This window comes from Trichosurus vulpecula, chromosome 9 (genome assembly GCF_011100635.1).
Source record: "Trichosurus vulpecula isolate mTriVul1 chromosome 9, mTriVul1.pri, whole genome shotgun sequence".
NCBI classification, from domain to species: Eukaryota; Metazoa; Chordata; class Mammalia; order Diprotodontia; family Phalangeridae; genus Trichosurus; species Trichosurus vulpecula.
This window is the reverse complement of record NC_050581.1, coordinates 166928821-166941322: the sequence shown is the minus strand read 5'-3', so window position 1 is coordinate 166941322 and position 12502 is coordinate 166928821.

Genomic DNA, 12502 nt, shown 5'->3' with positions numbered 1-12502 from the left:
AGGAAGGAAGGAAGGAAGGAAGGAAGGAAGGAAGGGAGGGAGGAAGGAAGGAAGGGAGGGAGGAAGGAAGGAAGGAAAGAAGGAAGGAAGGAAGGAAGGATGGAAGGAATAATTTAGTATGCATTCAGATTCCATCAGTTCTTTCTCTAAAGGTGGATAGTATTTTTCATCATGAGTCCTTTGGGATTGTCTTAGTTCATTGTATTGCTGAGGATAGTTAAATCATTCACAAGTGCTCATCATACAATACTGCTGTTACTGTGTACAATCCTGGTTCTGCTCCCTTCATTCTACATCAGTTCATGTAAGTCTCTCCAGGTTTTTCTGAAATCATGCTGATCATCATTTCTTATAGCACAATAGTATTCCATTATAATTTTATATCACAACTTGTTCAACCATCCCCTGAATTTCCAATTCTTTGCCACCACAAAAAGAACTGCTATAAATATTTTTATATAAATAGACCCTTTCCCCCTCCCCCCCCCCCTTATTTAAATCTCTTTGGGATACAGACCTAGTAGTGATACTGCTGTTTCAAAGGGTATACATAATTTTATAGTCCTTTGGGCATAGTTCCAGACTGCTGTCCAGAATGTTTGGAATGGTTCACAATTCCACCAACAATGCATTAGTGTCCCAATTTTCCCACATCCCCTCCAACATTTATCATTTTCCTTTTCTGTCATATTAGCCAATCTGGTAGATGTGAGGTGGTATATCAGAACTACTTTAATTTGCATTTCACTAACCAATATTGATTTAAAGCATTTTTTCATATGACTATTGATAGCTTTGACTTCTTCATCTGAAAATTGGCTGTTTATATCCTTTGACCATTTATCAATTGGGGAATGATGTGTATTCTTATAAATTTGACTCAGTTCTCTATATATTTGAGAAATGAGGCCTTTATCAGAGATACCTAACTTTTAAAAAAATCCCATCTTTCTACTTTCCTTCTAATCTTGGTTGCATTGGTTTTGTTTGCGTAAAACCTTTTAAATTTAATAAAACCAAATTATCCCATTTTACATTTTGTGATGCTCTCTATATCTTATTAGTTCTTCAATTATTCCATTATCCACAGATCTGATAGATAAACTATTCCATGCTCCTCTAATTTACTTATGATATCACCTTTTATGTTAAATTATGTACCCATTTCGACCTTATCTTGGTATACAATGTGTGGTGTTGGTCGATATCCAGTTACTGTCATACTGTTTTCCAGGTTTCCTGCAGTTTTTGTCAAACAATGAGTTTTTGTGTTTGGGTTTATCAAACATTATTTGATTACTAAGATTATTTATTTACTATTATGTATTGTGTTCCTAATCTATCCCACTAATCCACCACTCTCTTAACCTGTAGCAGATAGTTTTGATGATTACCGCTTTATAATATAGTTTGAAATCTAATATGATTAGATGTATTCATACTTTTGATGCTTATTTTATATATTCTTTCCCCTATATTACAAAATTCAACAAAATATGAACATTTTTATTAAACTTCAATTAATCAACAAGCCTCTGTCAATCAGCTGTGTGCCAAGCAATAATGGGACAGCAGAGAGAGGAGCCAATCTTAGAGTCAGAAAGACCTGGGTTTAATTCCTGCTTCTGTCACATTGTGGCTGTGTGACCCTGCGCACTTCAATCTTTCAATGACAAAGGTAAACTTCTCAGAGTTTAAAATCAAGTAGGTGTTGAGCTGCATTGATAAAGGAAGTTTCCTCACTGAGAAATCCCTATACTAATGAAATCAGGGGATCCATCCCCTAGAAAGAAGGAAAGGAAGGAAAGAAGTAGGGGAAGAAGGGAGGAAATAAGAAAAAAAAAAAGGAATGAATTAAGAAAATAAGGAAGGAGAAAAAATAAAAGAAAAAGGAAAAAAAAGTATCCTACACCATGATAGGTCATCGATATTAAAATACACAGAATTAAATATTACTTATATTAATATCAAAGACAATATATATGGATATAAGTAAATACAAAAGAACTATACAAGGTGGTAAGGGGGGGCACCAGCAGGGATCTATTTATTTTTTAATAAAAGCAAACACTAGCAAATGGAGATCAACACTTTCCTACACCATTCTCTTTTTCTGTTCTGTGTCTACGGAGATACTCATTTCAATTTCAATTCAGAATAAAATAAAAAATAATAAAAATATCGAGAAATTGGCCATGTTTCCTTCAAGAAGGCTAAAAATGTTAGCATTTGCGGACTGAAAAGAAAATCACTTTGTACAAAAGTAGGGAAGAAAGTTCACAGGTTCTTTCCTTCAATCTGTAACTAACTGAATCATAGAGTACCTACAGAAGGGAAGTCGATGACCTCTCTGTCAGGAGATGGGTAACAGAGAAACCATGAAGTTTTCTTTCTCACAAATGGTATGGAAGGAAAGGCTTAATGAATCGTTATCACTGATGCAAGATGATTCTTTCTCTTCACTTTTTTTAATATTAATATCTTTAGACACTTATTTTAACAATTTGCAGTTTTTTGAAGGACTATGTTAATGTAGTTTGTGATTGAAGCTAATGATAAAAATGGCAAGTGAAATATCTTAATCTTAATACTTGAGGATATCATTCAAGTGCCCATTTCATTATTCAGAAACCCAGTAATCTTACAAAATGGGTTAGAGAGAATGTAATTTCTAAACTCAAAGTCTGTTACTTCAAAAATTCTTCATTTCTTATGGAGTATGTTGAGTAACAAATGCATCAACCTAAGATTAAAAAAAAAACTCTCTAAATAACAAGAATAAGATAAATCCTGCGGGGAATCTTTTGAAGCCATTAAATAATAAATTAGCACTTTATCATAGAAATGTCAATTCAATTTTAATGTTAGTATTCCAACTATGAATAATATTGAGAAAATGTAAGATGGAAAAGCCATTAGCATCTAGGGCCTATCTGTTTAACAATTGCATTAATGTGGTTTTACATGCTTTATACATAATGAGTTCTTGTCCAAGGCATTGGGAAAAGCTGATGGCTTAGGATCTTTGTAAAAAATTAATATAATATAATGTAACGGTTTGGGTCTTCACAGTACAGGAGAGGGCAAGAAAATCTTCTGAGAGAAGCTACTTGATAATTAATTACCACATATAATTGGACAGGCTCTCATTCTTCCTAACAGTGTCTCCACTACGCTCTATCTATTTTCTTACTGACTGTAACATATGGGTTTCTCAAACATGACCCCAGAGGGATAGGGTAGAGATTCAGCCCCGCAGCCTCTGTAGAATACAAGTAGGGTTGAATATGAATTACCACCTTGTCACAAAATGAATGGGTCCCTATTGTGTGAGTAGAAATATCCACTAAATATCCACTGAGCCCATCTGCCCAGATTGTTTTACTGGGGTGTGACTGGTGAGTATGCTACAGCTTCTTGGAGCCACAGTTGAGAGCTGGGCAAAAGGTGGACAACGAAGGTGAATGAGCAGCCTTGAAAAGGATTTGACCAGCCCTCACCAGAGGTGCTTGTCCTCCTTGAACACCCCAGTTGAGGGTAACTGAAAAGGCTCAAATCCATCAGTGAAGTAAGGGGATGTCTACCCCAAGCATGTGAAAACTTCCCCCAGCAGAGTGGGTGAATGAGAACAACTGGCCCAAAGGCCAGGAAGGTGGCTGAAGCAGGCACAATGGAGCACTTAGAGCTTGGTCAGACAGTGAAGATACCAAGGTCATCCACTGCATCCCAGGCCATTACCAGTTGTCCTGACTTTAGTCTGGCCACTGGACTTCAATGATCCTGGAAGAGAGACTGAGGCTGACACCTTTGTGCAATTCTGTCTCACTTCAATTCACACACAAGTTATAACCCCGTGATGCCATTACTTGTCTTCAAAAATGGCCAAATAACAACGAATATGGGCCAGGTGCTGTGCTAAGCACTGGGGATACCAAAAAGGGAAAAATACCCTGTCCTCAAGGAACTCACAGTCTAATAGGGGAGACAACATGCAAACACATGCAAGTTCTACACAGGATAAATAGGAACAACAGATATTGTGGAAATCAGTGGACATGAGTTCAAATCCTGATTGTGTCACTTACTATCTGGATAACATTGAACAAGCCACTAAAAATTTCTGTCTTTAGTTTTGTCATCTATAAAATTAGAAAGTTGGAACAGGTGGCCTCCCAGGTCTCTCCTCATTCTAAACTGATGATCCTGCAGCAGATACAAAGCAGATATGACAGATGAAATATTTTGGGGGAGAGAAAATACAGACTGTCACAGCCATGTCCTTCCACAGACATACTCTTTTGAGTGTGACTTTTCAGCATACTCAGCCTCCAATGGCACACCCAGAAATGACCCAGCTATGGAGCAATTGCTGGGGAAAATTACCTACAATCTCTTGCCCCCAAAGCTTATTTGGATGAATTTTCTCCACTGAGAAGCTAATTCTAAAGAAAGGCAATAGGACTATAGGCCCAACTTTAGATCAAATGTATAAATAATAAATAATAAGCCAGGGGAACTACAGGGCCTCATTCTAGGAGGCAACTTTGGACTTCACAGGTATCCCTCAGACATGATGAGAAAGGACTCAAGGACTAAAACAGAGTGAAAAGTGGCAAGCCTAGCTAGACTCAGGAAGACTTGGGCTGATGTCCTTCCTCTGATACTTATTTGCTCTTCTAGCACCGAAGTGGGCAAGTTATTAATTGCTCCATGCTCCAGGTACTGCCTTAAGTCTATAAGCAGCTAAATTGCTACTGATCTGCTTTGGTGCAGTAGTTCTGAAAGAAATTATTATTTTGCTATTATATTAGTAATTAATTACTAAATTAGGATTAAGGCTTTTTCTCTTTATTTCCTCATTCAAGAGGTCCTGTAAATCAGTCAGCCAGTGTTGGAAGGACTTAACTGTCAGATGAGATTGCCTTAATCCTTGGGGAACAAGATCTTAGACCTTGGGTGGAGTACTTCTGTTTAGAGTGTAAAGAGAATCTAGTCTAGGCAAATTCTTGCCCCAAAGCAATGACTCCAAGTTCTTGCACCTGTCCAATTGATATGAGGGTGACTCAGCTCATGAAGGGGGGAAAAACGAAACAAAACAAAAAGCAACCAGAGTGATCTATGTGGAGATGGATTCTTCTGTCCAGATTTCTGGAGGCAGCTGTGTCTCATGACCAAGCCAGGGTCTCAGCAGGAGGAACTGAAGATTTCAAGCTCACCTCCTCATTAAAATGTCCACCAGTCTGGGTTGATTTTTACTTGTCAGGGGCACACCCTTTTCCAAAAGTATATTAAGACTTTCAGTCTGTGCATCGTTTTGTCTTTGGTTACCAAGAGAAACCGCTATGAACTTGTGGATTATTAGCAAGCCTAATTAAAAAAAACTGATTATTAATTACCCAGAAACTCTCTCTCAGGTTTTTCATTTGTCTGTTTTCCATACTGGGAGTTTCCTATAAAGATGAAATCATAGGTCCAGATCCTGCACATACACACACACATACAATCTCATGTAAAGAGCTTCATTGACCCAGTAATAATAGTTATATAGTATTTATAATTATAATAATATTAGCTAACACTTATATAGTTCCTATTACGTGCCAAGCACTCTGCCAAGTGCTTTACAAATATTGCTTCATTTGATACTCACAACAACCATGGGAGGTAGTTAATATTATTATCCCAATATACAGATGAGGAAACTGAAGTCGACTGAGACTAAGTGACTCGCCCAGGGTCACAAAGTTACTAAGTGTGGAGGCTGGATCTGAACTCAGGTCTTCCTGACTCCAGGCTTGTGCACTGCCTAGTGTTCAACATGGCTCCTTACCAAGGTGGACATCATTTGGATGAGGATAAATATTGTCAAGAAAAAAGAAACAATGTTATCTCAAGGATATATTGCAGACTGCTTAGATAGAAGGATTATACTAGGAATTTGGAAACATCACAAACCAGGCTAGAGAAATGACACTGTTTAGCGATGGGACTTCAAATTCCGGGGCTTCTGAGGAGGTACTCTTTCTGCCAAAAGCAGATCTATATGCCTCAGAAAGGATGCTCAATTGTTTACAATCCAGTTCCCCTTCCATTTGGCTGCCCTGGGCTACCCTAATTAAAATGTGAACACCAACCCTGTTCTTAGCTCTTGTCTGTTTCTTAGTAAACTGTTTAAAGTCCCCGACAATTGAGAAAATTCCACACTCTTAGAATGAACTACAGCAAGTTTAAGTTTGGCTGGTTAGCTTCTTGCTTTCTCCCTTTGCTGTACCTCAGACAGCTTCTTATCCTATCATTCAAAATCCCAACTTATCTGGCTCCTCATTAGTTGGCCAACCTTATCTTGCCATATTTTGTCTTTTTTTATTAGTTATTTTATTTTAGTTTTCAACTTTCACTTCCATCAGTTTAAAATTTCCTCCCCCTCTCTCCCTCCCTCCCTCTCCAAGACTGCCTGCAGTCTGATATAGGATCTACATATAAATTCCTATTAAACATATTTTCACATTAGTCACGATGTATAGAAGAATTATAACAAATGAGAGAAACCATGACAAAGAAAAAAAAACAGAACAAAAAACAAACAAAAAAAGAAAATAGTCTGCTTCCCTCTGCATTGAGTCCATAGTTCTTTCTCTGGATGTGGATGGTATTTTCCATGGTGAGTCCTTTGGAATTGTTTTAGGGGATGCATTGCTGAGAAGAGCTAAGTCTAGCAAAATCAGTCATCGCATACTGAGGCTGTTACTATATACAATGTTCTCCTGGTTCTGCTCACTTCACTGCGCATCAGTTCATATACATCTTTCCAGGTTTTTCTGAAGTCTGCCTGTTCATCATTTCTTATAGCACAGTAGTACTTCATTACATTCATATACCACAACTGGTTCAGCCATTCCCCAATTGATGGGCATCTCCTCAATTTCCAGTTCTTGGCCACCACAAAGAGAGCTGCTATAAATATTTTGGTACACGTGGATCCTTTTCCCATTTTTATGATCTCTTTGGGATACAGGCCTAGAGGAGATATTGCTGGGTCAAAGGGTAGGCACATTTTTATAGCCCTTTGGACATAATTCCAAATTGCTCTCCAGAATTTCTTATGAGACATATTCTAAGTCAGTCAAGTCAGTGTGCTTGCTCCTACTCTCTAATGGAAAATGCAATTGACCCTCCTCTTCACATTTCCTTATCTTATATCTCTTTAAATTTCCTACAGCTTTCCCAACTCCTCCATCTTTTACTAACTTCCCCCTTCCCTGAAATTCTATGGTACTTAACAGATTATTTTATTACTTACCTTATTTTACATTGGTCTTTATTCAATCTATATCAGATAGGACCTTTACATATTACTGTACTGTTATTCAACAATTTAATTCAAAATATGTTGATTAAGTACCCATTAGGTGTCAGAGAGTGTACTGGGCTCTAGCTTCTCTTCCATATGCTTCTCTCCTACCCAATCCACTGTCCACACAGCTGCCAAAGTGATTTTCCTAAAATACAGATCTAGGATCAAATATAAGCACCTCTGTCCAGCATTTCAAGCCTAACAACAGGGCCCCAACTTAACATTCTTGACTAATTACATAGTGATCCCCTTTATGCATACTAAGTTTAATCCAAATTGACCTTGGTTCAGCTTTTTTTTTATACACAACACTCCATTTCCCATCTGAGTAGCTTAATATAAACTGTCTCTAACACGGGAATGAATCCTTACTTTACTTCAGGATTTGAGCCACTTACTACAGATGCACCCCCCCCTCCCCCATGAAGCCCACTCTCTTCTTCCCACCTCCTGACTTTTTACCTATACTGTATGTAAGGTACTGCCTTCTTTTATGTGGATATTTGAGATACAGGGAAAGATGAGCAGTATATGGAACACTGACAAAATCAGGTTGAAAAGAAACATAGACCATTGGAGGAAAATGCTTGAGAAGAGTAAGAGACTATTCTGAGGACCTAAGGGAAAACTATCCCTCAGATAAATATAGTGAATAGATCATTCTGAATGCAGAGCCCTTACTGAGGTAAAAGTGTCTGCAAAGCAGGGTAGGCCATCAGCTCCTTTGCATAGGATGGTTTTCAGAGTTTAAGAAACAATAAATCCAGCAACTATTTGGGGACTATGGTACTGATGTAAGGACGACTGGGGTCATACCTGACAGAAACATGGATTTTTTGAGTCTCACATCAGAAGGTAGAGCTGAGGCACTAAATACAAGGAAGCCCTGCTTTGAGGCATTAGAAGCAAAAGAAGAAGGTAAGTGGCAGGTGATGGGAAGAAGCTGAGCATACGTAGAGACAGTAAGATGAAGCTGGGGACAGAAGACACAGAAGGCGCTGAAGAAGGCCAGTTAATGAAGCCAGAATTCAGAAGCTGACAGGAAAAGGCAAAAATGACAAGCAGACTGAACCAGAGGTGGGGAGCTTATTAAAAGAGAGGGCTTGGATAGAGAACCAGCTCTGAATTCAGGAAGACCTGAGTTCAAATCCAACCTCAGACACTTACTAGCTGTATGACCTTGGGCAAGTTGCTTAACTTTGATTGTCTTCAAATAAATACATAAAATAAAATTAAATAGAGGGCTATAACTACTGAAATCTGATGCCTCTGCTATTTGAAAAGCTATCTAAGCCCACTGTCCAGTAAGGGCATCTACAGTCTGAAAGAAGGGAGTTCTGAGTTGCCCTTTACTTACCTCTATAGTTTAAGAGAGGGAGTTCTTCCTGTTCATCAGCTCCTCTCAGCTTATATCCATTACAGGGGTTTGGGGTCGATGGGTATGGAACATTGTCTGGTTAAGTTTTTTCAACGAGTTAATATTTTGTCTGCCCCCTCTTTTTCTTCTTTTTCTTCTTTAAAAAGAATAAGGGATTGCTCTCTGGGAGGGAGGAGGAGAGGGAAAAGGATACAGGGGAAAATTCGGATGATATAAAAACAAAATATATTAATAAAAATCAATTTTTTTTACAAAGAAAAGAGTAAAGTAAGGAGGAAAACACCCTGTGCAGCTGTTGTGTTGTGAGCTCTACTGACCTATTTGTGGGGAAAGAATCTCAGACTTTTTCACAACCCTGCCAGTGCTGACTGGGTACCTGAGTCAGCCAAGCAGAGCAGAAAAGAGACTTTGTCCAGCAAGAGAATTGAGAGGACTGGGAGAACAGCTCATAGAGAAACAATATGGCTTAGCACAGAGCAAATGATCAAGAGCTTCCTAAAACCTCAAGACACAACAACAAGGCCTGCAGTCCAGAGCCATGAATTTCCTCCAGCACAAGAGTTTCCTTTCTCCTGAGCTTCACTGCTGGGTTTCTGTAATAACGGAGTGTACACTGCCCTAAGGGATGCTTTGATTATCCCTGCTTTTCTCTACCAATAAGTGAATGTTATCATTGTTCTTTTTTTATCATTTAGTAAATGTTTCATGCTTACAAATTTGCTCTGTCATTATAACCAAATTTGCATACATCTCATATACACTGGCACCAATCCTAGGACCCTGAGAGAGTGAGAATAGTAACAGGATGGTCATGGATTTGGCCATCCATCCTTTCCACTTTTAGAACCACTCCCCCTCCCATACTTGCTAGGATGAGGGCAGTATTGGTCACAGAGACAGAAATATGCTATCTAGAGTTATCTCTTCCATATTGTGGGAGTCAAGGGTGCCATGCCCCCTGATCTGGAAATCCTCATGAAATTATTTGGCCCTCCCTTCATATGAATTTTTTCTTTTATGGGGTATTTATTGTACCTTATTGTAAAATTTGGGTTAAATATTTGGTCATAGGCTCTGTGTCATCTGCTGGCCTCCACAAGACTCTGCAGACCCCGTAATATATCAAAACTGGGATGGGGAAAGTCGATGTGGAAGTGATAACTGTATATAGGCACTTGTTCTCTCCCAGTTGAATGCATATCTTCATATATCCACAGTGCTTGACTTACAATGTTTATTAAATAAATATTTGGAGACTGATTGATTCTCAATAAAACGAATCATAAATACAAAAAATCTCAACTTCATTTTCCACAGGCTTCCGCAGAACTCACCCAGAATTTTTATAAGCCTCGTGGTTTCCCTGATAGAATTCAAATTAACTTAGGTAGACCCTTTCCATCAGGTACCTAAAATGTATCTATAATTATTCCCATTACTAACTGCCATAGTTTCCTCTCATTTTCAAAGCCTGGACTCTGATGCTGACAATATGTTTTTTAAAGGAATATTGGTCCCATTTCAGAAAAAATTTTCTTTACTAATTCTTTTGATCAAACTGGTTATTTGAATATAGTATGTGTGCTTGTTAAGCTCCTACTCAGTAGGCAAAGGGACACCTTTGGGAAAAGTCAACAGTTGCTAACAATAGCTATCAGCTTAGAATTCACACCTATTCAATGCCACATCTAGTTGTAGAAAACATCTGCCCAGTCAACAAAGACGTGTGAAACTTAACTGAAGAAAGTTGTAGCAACAGCTTAAGCCTTTGCCTCAATTTCATCTCAAGGGACACAAGAAAAACCCCAAGACACACACCAAAATCCATACGCTGTAATGTATGTACACTATATATTAGAGCACACAGGCAAGCCCTAAACATAGCCATAAAACACAAGCAACAAACAGCCAAATTACTAAGAGGCAATTTGCTTCTGCTGCTCTTTTGGGAAATTTTCAATCCATTAGATGAGAAATATGGATAATTTTTGCCAGATTTTTTTATAACTTCTGTTGTTGTTCAGTCATTTCAGTTGTGTCCAACTCTTTGTGACCCCATTTGGGGTTTTCTTGGCAAAGATACTGGAGTGCTCTGCCATTTCCTTCTCCAGCTCATTTTACAGAAGAGGAAATGAGACCAAGAGGGTTAAGTGACTTGCCTACGGTCACACAGCTAGTTAAGTGTCTGAGGCGATTTGAAGTCAGGTCTTCATGATTCTAGGCCAGGCTCTCTACTGCACCACCTAGGTGTATACACACACACACACACACACACACACACACACACACACACACAAATGTAGTTTAATTCTTTTCTAAAACTTGGAAACAGTCGCATTTGGGAGGTACTCACTGCATCCAGGATCATAAAGGGAGGGAAGGGATCTCAGAGATCGTATAGTCAATCCCTTTAATTTTACAGAAGAGGAAACTTAGGCCCATGGAGGTTAAGTGATTTGCCCATCATCACACAGATAGTGAGCTGCAGAGCTGAGATGTAAACACAAGTCCACTCACTCCACAGTCAATGCTCTTTCCCCTGAAGCATGCTAAATTCTTACTTTTTCAACCCCAGGCTTCCCATTCTGGAAAAGTGAGAAGTATCATATCCTACTTAACTTGCTGAGGTGTTTGCCTTCCTGCTGTAACACCATCCAACACATAATTTTAGGTTTCTGTCACTCCAGCTTCTTAGACACTCATCATACAGGACTCTTTTGAAACTGCTGATAAAAATGGAATCCTTATCTAGATGACTGATGAATTTATAATAGATTTAAATATACGCTCCTTATTTTTCAAAGTTATAGTGATTTGTTTAATTGTCAAAATGGCTGTTAGAATAGAGTCAAATTTAATGCTTAGTGAGAGTCAGATTTAGTTACCATAGTTTTAAATACACCTAAGATTCCTTAATAACAGGAGTAGTATGCAATTAATTTGTCTTTGAAGATTTAAATTCTGGGCTCCGGGAGTTCTTACCTGTGTGACTTTATTACTTTAGCCTCAGTTTTCTTATCTGCAAAAAAGTGGGGTTCTGATTATGTAGCATCCTCACTCAATTTGGGTTGGGTCCCCAGAGTGGGTAGATGAATGACTAATACTCCACTCATGGGTCCCAGGGTTAACTCTGAAGGGCTACAGCTTTCTAGTACAAAGGCTGGTGACCTTGCACAGCCCTCCCTCATTTAAATCCAATTCAGTAGCAAGTCATGGCATCACCTTCTTGATGTCATAGGCCTCTTCTGGAAGAAGGACAAACAAGAACAGCAACAACAAGCATTGTTCACAGGCTTGTTACCACCAGTATGCTTCCTAGTGATTATCAGGTGGACGTAAATTAGCTTTAAAAATAGTATTTGCTAAGCAGATATAACAAGGACAATTCTAACAAAAACAACGCCCTCCAAAAGTCTAGGGCTCACATTCTCCTTGAGGAGAGTGGGCCTAAAATTTGTGTCAGTGAGGTAGATGCATAGAGAACAAATGTGGCCAAAGGGTAACTCTCTGGTTACTAGAAGTCATGTTCTCCTTTTCTGTGGCCAAGTGAAGTTCTTCTGTCTGGTGTAACTTTCTGTTGTGTTCCAAGGATTAGAGCCCTCACAAAATCCATAAGCTACCTATCATCATCATCATCACCATCACCACTACCACCACCACTAGCATCATCACCATCACCATCATCATCACCATCGCTGTCACCATCATCATCACCATCACCATCATCATCACCATCACTATCAGCAGCAGCATCACCATTACCACCATAA